Source organism: Camelus ferus, chromosome 7, assembly GCF_009834535.1.
Source record: "Camelus ferus isolate YT-003-E chromosome 7, BCGSAC_Cfer_1.0, whole genome shotgun sequence".
Lineage (NCBI taxonomy): Eukaryota > Metazoa > Chordata > Mammalia > Artiodactyla > Camelidae > Camelus > Camelus ferus.
Window position 1 is genome coordinate 67,393,343 of NC_045702.1, and position 9,382 is coordinate 67,402,724.

General features: G+C 36.7%; 1 long non-coding RNA gene across 1 annotated transcript in view; it reads right to left on the reverse strand.

Moving 5' to 3' along the window:
• LOC116665006 overlaps nucleotides 1–9,382 on the reverse strand; it is a 62,453-nt gene that overhangs the window by 38,960 nt on the left and 14,111 nt on the right. The window lies entirely within an intron of this gene.

Sequence of the window (9,382 nt, forward strand, 5' to 3'; positions counted from 1 at the left end):
TAATAAATCCTTCTTTTTCCTAATCTTTGGCTTGGTTGTCTTTTAGCTCGACACCTACTAAGAAGCAAACCCAGTTTTCAGGTAACAATACTTTATCAAGAAAGTCCATTTCAAATAATTTAAGGGCATATATATTCATTTCAGAACTCTGTGCCTCTGAAACCAAGTCCCCCTAAAACTGAGTTCCCCTGCCTAGTTTATGATTAACCTCTCTATTCAAAACTTTATTCCCTTTCTTGTCCCCTAATTGTTCCCCTCAGCATTGAGGGGTATCAAAGCAAAGGGGGTAAAGAAACTGAATAGGACCCGCAGGGCTCTCTGTGACCCTCCATGTCACACCTCCTCCCCCTTTCTTATTTATAGAAAAGGGCTTTAGTCTCCTAGACTTTCCCTGAGTTCCAAAGAGCAGGCTTCAGCAGTTACTAATTAGGGAAGGGAGGGAATGCCAGAATAAGGAAAAGCAGTCAAGAAACAATAGTTCAGCAATAAAACAGACCCAGTTCCTCCTCAACAGATATACATATAACAATATGATGCATATCTTTGAGTTGTTCTGCCGGAACTAAGATGCCCACCCAGGTAGAGGTTGGTGACTAAGATTTCAGGACCACTACCCTCTTACCTGACCACCAGCCAGTCAGAAGAAAGTCATGCCCCCTACAACCCACATTCCAAATGTTCCTCTAAAACTCCTCCCTGAAAGACACTAGAGTTCAGGTCTTCTGAGTATGAGCCACCCTTTCTCTTTGCTTGGCCCTGCAATAAAAGTTTCTCTGCTTCAGACTCTGACATTTCGATTTCTTTGGTCTCACTGTGCGTCAGGCACACAGACTTGGGTTCGACAATACCTCTCTTACCTGTGTCAGAAAATGGAATTTTACTTTTTGATTGTATCTTTAAAGAGCACATATGACTACAGTCTTGGAAATATTATACAACTGGGTGTGTAACTTTTCATTATTCTGTTTCCATCCCTGCTCTACCTTTGAGATACCACAATCTATAAGTCTGGCCGGTTGCTGTCTTGCTCCTCAACATTTACCACTGACTTGGTGATGAGTCTCAAAGAGGAATGGAATTTGCCATCCAAAATATGTCTCTTTGGTATAAGGATTATTTTAAGATGATTATTTAAAAAAAAAAAAAAAAAGAGAGAGAGAGAGAGAGAGAAAAAAAAAAAAAAAAAAAAGCCCTGAAAACTGAGTAGAAGTTATTCTGCAAGACACATTCACATTTGTAAGAGAAATCTCCATTTGTAAGGGGGTCTCCCTCTCTGCACCAGGACAAGAAAGATGACTAAATCTTTCGAAACTCCTATGAATGAAGAGAGCAAAGACCTAAATCTGCTTAACAACCTTACCATTGCTTACCATGCTTTCCCTAATAGCCTACAATACCTGCCTCTTCACTCCTCAACATCTTGCTTTAGGAGGAGAGGGTTTAGCTTTAGCTGGTGGTGGTTTGGGCCATTCTGGGGGTGTAATACAGTTTTTCCTGGATATCTCCCAGGTGTACAGGAGGTATATATGTTATTTAATTTATATGTGTGTGTGTGTGTGTGTGTGTGTGTGTGTCTGTGTGTGTGTTTCTCCTATTAAACAGCTTGTTATTAGGGGGGTGGGCCTCAGCCAAGATACTAGAAGGGTAGAGGAGAAATTATTTTTCCTCCTTGACAGTATCCTTCAACTTCTCTCAACACCTTCATTATTCAGAGAGAAAGAAGCTTCCTTTGTGGGGAATTTGTAACTTGACTGAGCTATTACCAAAAACACGTATTTGATTAAAATACAAACATGAGAAAAATAGAAAACACTGTGAAAAATAATTCCAGGCAATCAACCAAGTTTCATGTATTAAATTTCACTTATCATCTACAGAACTAAAATATCCATCCAACAATTCCTGTTGATCTAACAAAGCCTATCTCAATAGGAAACTGTGATGAAAGGAGAAAGGGAAGAATAGGATTTGCCTATCTTAAACAAAACCCTACATTTTATACGACAGCTCTGTTTCATTTTTACAGGTACACTGAAAAGAGCACAGGTTACTACATACGGGAAACGACATAATGAAAGATGCTGTGTGAAATTACACATTTTGCTCGCAGAGAATTGAAAATTCCTCTGGGAGGTGGTTTAGCTTGTATTAAAGTGCCCCCTTGAGGATAAAAACATGACTACATGACCAAAAGTACTAACTGAAATGCCAAATGCTTTCATTGAATCACCAAAAGAAAATACAGGTCATATGTGCATCAAAAGTAGCAAAGTTGTACCTCTCTTTTGTAAAGCAAGGGACAACTCGCATGCTTTCTTCCCTAGGTCCTATTTTAAAGGGGAAAAATCCTGCAAGAAGAGCTGTTGAATCTAATGGGTAGGAATTTTGTCCATATCTCATTGTTTAAGAAATTTAATACTGATTATTGTGGAAGAAATACTACTTTCAATAACATCATTTAACTTCTGACCAAAAAAAAAAAACTTCCTTTGATTATATTCTATTTCAGAGTCTCCGGCCTTTCCCGGGCATGAGTGAGAGAGACTGATGTCTTCCTACTTCATCCGCTCACATCAGTTACTGCTCAATCTCCAGATCTTCAATCCAGTGGTCACTATCGGTTGGGTAGCACTCTTGTGGCTGCCACACAAGTTTTGTGCATGCAGATTTTAGTGTGAACTTCGAATACAGGCTGCTAAGATATTCTATGAAGTTATCCTTCATAGTGATTTTGCTGCTTCCATAGCACCCTGCCTAAAGACAGATTTCTCTTCTTGGCTCTTCTCTTGATTTTAAAGAAATACCTTTATTCTTCCACAAGAGAAGTAAGTTCTACCTGTTTGCTTCTTAACTATACTCATTATGTACCTGAAAACTCCCTTCTCCTCAGAGTTTAAACTTTAAAAAATAAGTACAAAGACATTGATAAGCTCTTTCTTTTTTTTTTTTTTTTTTCAGTTCTGTTAACATTCCCCTCCTGTGACAATGAGTCTATCTTTTTTAAAAAAAAATTTTTGTTGTGGGGAGGTATTTATGCATTTATTTTGTGAACCCTGGACCTCGTGCGTGCTAGGCATGTGTTCTACCACTGAGCTATACCCTCCCCACCCCCTCCTGTGACAATGAGCATAAAACCTCCCATCAGCATGAAGAAGAAATAAAAGGGGAAACTGAAAGAAAGAAACAGATATTTTCTCAAAATAACACTCTGCTATTTCAAAGATTAGGATCCTTAGAGTACTACTAAATACGTAAACAGAAACAGTTAGGATTGTCTAGACAACTGGGTGACTCGCACATCAAAAACTAACTGTCTATAAAATTCAGATATTATATCTTAGTTTTTTCCCAATTTAAATAAACTTTATACTTTTGGAGGTTTGTCTTGTTAAAAAAAAAAAAAAAATGGAGACCAGGCTTGAAAATGCCTGAGCAGAAAAAACTAGTTTAGTCACACAAATAAAGCTTAATTTATATGCTGCAAGACACACTGGACCTGGGTCATTTCTTGTTCATGCCTCTGGAAATCATAAGCAAAACTTGAACTGTTTCCCAAGCTTGATATGAGTTAACGACTAACCAGTTCCTTGTCATTTAAGGAAATTCTAATATTATAACCAATAAGTGTAAAAAATAAACAATCACTGCTTTCTCACAATTTAAGCTGCTTTATAACAGTAGACCGCTGAGCCTCATTCCATGTCTTGGTTTGAGTGGTCCCAGTTTGCTAACTGTCTTTTTGGTATGCGTACAACAAACTTTTACTACTTACAATTTCAGTGATTTACTGGTTTTACTTCAGCTATTTCTGAACTTTTGACAGCTGGGATCAAATGCTAATGTGGTCATTCTATTTGATGAAACAGTAACCACCGAATTATCCTAAGACTTTAAGTGTGGTGTGCTCCCCTTCACAGTGTCAATCTAGGGATATGCTGAGTTTACACATCTGCAAATATAAATTTGCAAAGAATGGGAAACTAACTCTAAGGATGCAGGGTCTGTTAGAGGTGAAAACAATGGCTAGAAGTTGAAAATTGGGAGATTTAGCAGAAAAGACTTGTGAGTTATGTGGGAAAAGAATGAACAATAAATTAAGCAAGTGGAAAGGACTATTACATTATAAAATCTTAACACCAAAAGTGGAGAGAATACTGTTTGAAAAGTTAAATGCAGCTTAAAGAGATTTTTGCTCCAGGGCAGGATACAGACCTGCTGACAGCTTCTATATAGAAGAACTAGAAAAGCTATGAAAAACAATGGGATTATCTTTCAGTACTTGGATAGTATGAATAAATCAATAGTAGCTGACTAAGGGCTGAGTTCTGTATAAACAGGAGGAATCTGTACAACGCCTACATAACATGACTATTATGGTACTGAGAACAGAACCAGGACAGTAGAGGTCAGTCTTAAGATATAGAAAGTCCAACCTAGCCAGCACGGAGAGATTCTATTAACACATCTTCGAGACACCATCATGCAGCTTAGACAGAAATGGTCCATCTTGGGAATAAGGACCACATCTTAGAGTAAGGTTTACCTTAGTCTGACCATATTTCGATATTTCCTTCTAAGTCCATAAAGACTCCCAGAACATAATACTTGGGGTTCCTTTTATCTTCGAGTTCACCAAAGCCCTATTTTCTGACCTCATTGCCAGTCCACTGGCTACTGCCCAAGAAATAATAAAAAAAAAATACCATAGTAGTATTGTTATTCTCTTGTTTATTGATGCCACAAATAATACCCAACTTAATTCCCCTCATTCAGCAGATTTATCCTTTTAATCTTCAGTGGAGTTACAAAAATGAGTGCATTGTAATACAGCTGTTTTCCAAGCTGAGTGCCTGTCCTCTACTCTCGAACTATCATCCTTAAACCTAGATGCATATTTAACATTTTTTTATAATTGATTATAGGAAGGGGTTAAGGGACTCCTGTAGGAGATTTATTGTGGGGCTCAATGGCATAGCAATCACCTGTTTATGCATGTAATCAACACTTCCAGTGGTTCCCTGTCATATATTTTTGAATATGCCATTTCATACAGTAAGGAATCTCTTCTGCACATATCCTTCCTTATTGTAATGATGATCTGACATAAACCAGGAAATGATGGACATTTCAGCTCTCAAAATATTTTATAATTTTCTTAATGTAATCAGTTGCAACTAATGCCCAATAATAGAACAAAAATTGTCTATGAAAAGCTGAGTTATCTTGAAGCTATGTTACGTAGCTTTCTAGTTCAGAATCCCAATAGTTGTTACTGGCTGGCCACCTTAAGCTTTTCCTAAAGGTTCCAGTCAGCATGATTCTGGTGCAGAGATACCTCCAATATAATCTGAATGTGGCAAGTCAGAAGGACCTAGAAGGCTCCATTGTACTGACTCTTTGGAGCTCCAAGAGAGTCCTCTGTTCCTCGGAGCTACATGCAAATTCAGCTCTTATTCCCTGGTAAATTTATAAGTAGGGATTAACAAAATTACCAGATGTGGTCTGTGATTTCTCCAAATACCAAATGATTCAATTAATCTTTGATCTTCTTGCTTTGCTTTTTGAACTGACAATGACAATGACTTCTTTTTGGTTGTCTGAGGTCCCTCAGTCTCCCATAGTTTTTGTCTAAATTACATATAAGAATTTCTCCATTTTCCCTGGATCTGTACTTTATTTGGCTTATTCAGATATCCTGTATGGTCATATGACTACTGAATATTTGGACTTTAGTTTTGTCTTTAGATTGATATAACAACATTATATCATCAATATAATAAATAACAGTACTTTCAATTCAATCAAATCTAAATCTCTTCACCAAGTTGTGGTTAATAAACAGGATAATTTAAATATCCTTGTGGGAGAGCGCTACATGTGTATTGAAGTCCATCTGACACAAATACAAACTGACCCAAGTAGCCCAAGCTTTCTTTCATGATAGAAATTTAAAAAATAACCTAGGAATTAAAATTAGCCAAACTGGTGAAAGAAAGTGTTCTTTAGCATGTCTCAAAGTTTAATCTGTTAGCACCATATCAGGCATGGTCAACTGTACTGAAGGCAAGCAGGCACTGTTTTATTAAGACTTATCTCCTGCTACCTCCAGGATCCATTGATTTTTTTTTACAGATCAACTGCACTATGAAAAAGGAATTTGAGGGAACTGCATCTTACAGATTTTTAATTAAAACCAACATTTCCTGGTACCCCCAGATAGCTGATGTTGTTGTACACTGACAATTTGAGGGAGCTTACATAATGCTACATGTTTCCATCAAGCATGCACGATTAAAACCAAAGTGAATTTGCACATTTTTTTTCCTCAATGATTAAAGTGTGGAAAGAATCCCCCATTCAAACAACACATTCATTCCAGTAATACACTTAGGTAAGGTAGAGTAAGAACCAGACATGGCTTTCATTATAATTCCTACTTTGAGCCATACTTCTGCTTGTAAGCCTTCTACAGTTGTTTTACCAATCTTGCTAATTTAGATTTACCTTTACATTGCTTTTCAGCTTTATATTAACGAGTTCAGATAAGACCATATATCATGTGTCAGGAGTCAACAAACCCTCCAGGCATTTCACCTTTACCAGTGCAAACTACCTTGGGACCTCTGCTGGGGTAGAGCCAAGAGACCAGGGCTCTTCTACCACTCAGTTATAATCCTCTGCTTTACCCCCCACTACTTTAACTGTAACTAGCTCTGAAGGGATTATAGATTTATCTTTTCTATAATCAGGATGTTTAATCCTCTAAGGCTAGAATCAATTAAATGACTCCGTAGTGGTTCTGTTATAGTTTAAGGTGTTAATGGGACAGCCAGACCACTTAATCTCTTAGAGTAATTCATCAGAATTTCAGTCGCTACTCCCTCTCTCTCTCTCCCCATCACATGTTTAATCAGCCATCTGCATACTTCTATTCAGTTTAACTGTATTTTTACTCATTTTATACTTTTTTCTGAATAATTCAAATCCTTTTTCCCATTGTTTAGCCCTATTTAGGGGAGTTTGACACTGTTTTGTCCTCACCAAAGGAAAAAAAAAAAAAAAGGCAATTAATTTAAAGTTTCAGTTATGTAAGATGAATTGGTTCTAGAGCTCTGCTGCACAGCACTGGGCCTACAGTCAACATCACTGTTTTGTGCACTTAAAAATTTATTAAGAAGGTAGATCTCCTGTTAAGTGTTCTTACAACAAGTGCACACACACAGAGAAACTTCTGGAAGTGATGGATGCGTTTATTACATTGTGGTGATGGTTTCCCGGGTGTATGCATATGCCTAGATCTGTAACACTGTATACAGTAAATAGGGGCAGCTTTTTATATATCAATGATACCTCAATAAAACTGTTAAAAAAAAAAAAGAAAATGTCAGGAAATTATTTTCTCAATTCTTTTTTACATATTCTATGTTTTTCATACATTTTATGCTATTTAAAAAGTGAGGTCACAATGTTTTTTGCATTTTACTTAATATGTTTGGATTTTCAGCTAGATTATGGATTCAATAGATACAGAGATGTAACTATCATTTACAATATAGTTATTCAATGGGAAAATATGTGCCAAACAACAGATCTGTGAGCACTTTCAATACACAGACGTATATCGAAAAGATTACTTCAGCTCCTTAACTCATCGGACCTGTGGCATAATTGTAGGTTACCAGAGCACCTGAAAAGTGAATGCCATGGTGATGAAAGTGAGAACTGATAAATATGATGACAACTAGTACCTAAATAAATAAATAAATAAATAAAATAATACAAGGAGCTGTGTAAATTTGAGCACAGCATCAATCATCACTTCTAGGGGGAAAAAAAAAGACATGGACCAGAAGAAGCTTCAGAACTGTCAAACAACTGGTTCTAAGTTGGTTGTGGTCGCAAGGTTGCAGTAGCCTCAAAAGGATACTCTTTATTCAACATCTAAGGACAGAGTTGGGTAGTTTTTTTTAGGATACATATTATGTACTTCTACTTTTCTCTGGCTTAGCAGAAGAAATTTACTCTTATCTGTACTTCTGCAAAAGCTGAAGCTAAGTGAGGATCCTGAGAAGATTTGAACACACTCTTCCACTTGACAGTGCCTACACAGGAATATAGCTTCTTTGTTTCCCATGTGCAAAATCCATTTCCCTAAGGGGCACGGAAAGGAGTTACTGATGACGTTTCCATGTTCCAGTAACCTACTGAAGCCCTCTTCCTGTGACTTGTGTAATCATTTTATTGACTGTTAGTCTGATAGAAATCATTTTGATCACAACAAATATTTGCCAATTCCCTTTTGGCAATCAATATGCCCCTGCACTTTACAGATTGAATGATCAGCTGTAACTCAATGGACTGTACTTGGAAGGTTTCTCAGTTACCTTCATTTTTGTGAAGAGAGGCAAAAGCAGCTAAGACTTCCTTTTTGTGAGAATTCCCATTGTGTTTGATCTAACAATCCCTCTAGACCTGGCATCTACCAACTGCAAGTGGCATCAGTATGATTTTCCTACCATCAATATTTGGAGTGTTGTATGCCCTCACCCCAGGGACGGGGTGTAGGGTGTATTTTTCAAGACTGAACTATACTTGCTACTATCATCAGTGTAGCTTTATTTTGCCTTCCCTATCTACATTTTTATCTGTTGCTAGAATTCTTCTCCTAAAATATGGATTATTCTATATTAATTTCTTCTAAATCATATTTGTTTGAATTTTAGCTTCGGAATCTCTTTGAAATATTCTGCTTCCTCTGCAATTCCTACAGAAAGATTTATGAGTAGGCTTCAATTTTCCCTGGATAAGTTATTATACGATTAAATCTATGGTTATTTAAGGCACTAGTAACACCATCTTTGTTCTCATCTCACTGATTTTCAGCAACAAAGAACACACAAAAGAAAAGAATTCTTCCTTAAAACACGTTAGTATCTACAAACTAAAGAGAATTTAGACAGGCTAAAATCATGTGTCTTTTTAGGCTCACCTGGTATTCTAAGCCAGGTACAATAGTGCATAATGTGCATGGGTAGAAAACTACAAGCAAAACTATAGGCAGGCATCAGCAGATCTTGAGCAAATATTGTTAATATATCCACTTAGCCCTTGTACACGTAACTTCTGCTCTTTTCTAAATTTATAATTTGTAATAATAATGTATATGGAACCAAGAACATTAAGCAAGAGAATTTACTTCGCTACAAAGAGAAAGAGAAAAATCTTAAACAATTGTTCTCATATTTAATTTTCTTTCATACTGTGAAAGAAAGTAAAGAAATACTAACCATACCAGAAATCCCATAATTATTCACATACATCATCAAACATTGAGTTGATGTATCTAAAACACATTTTTATTGCAAATCAAACAACAACAACA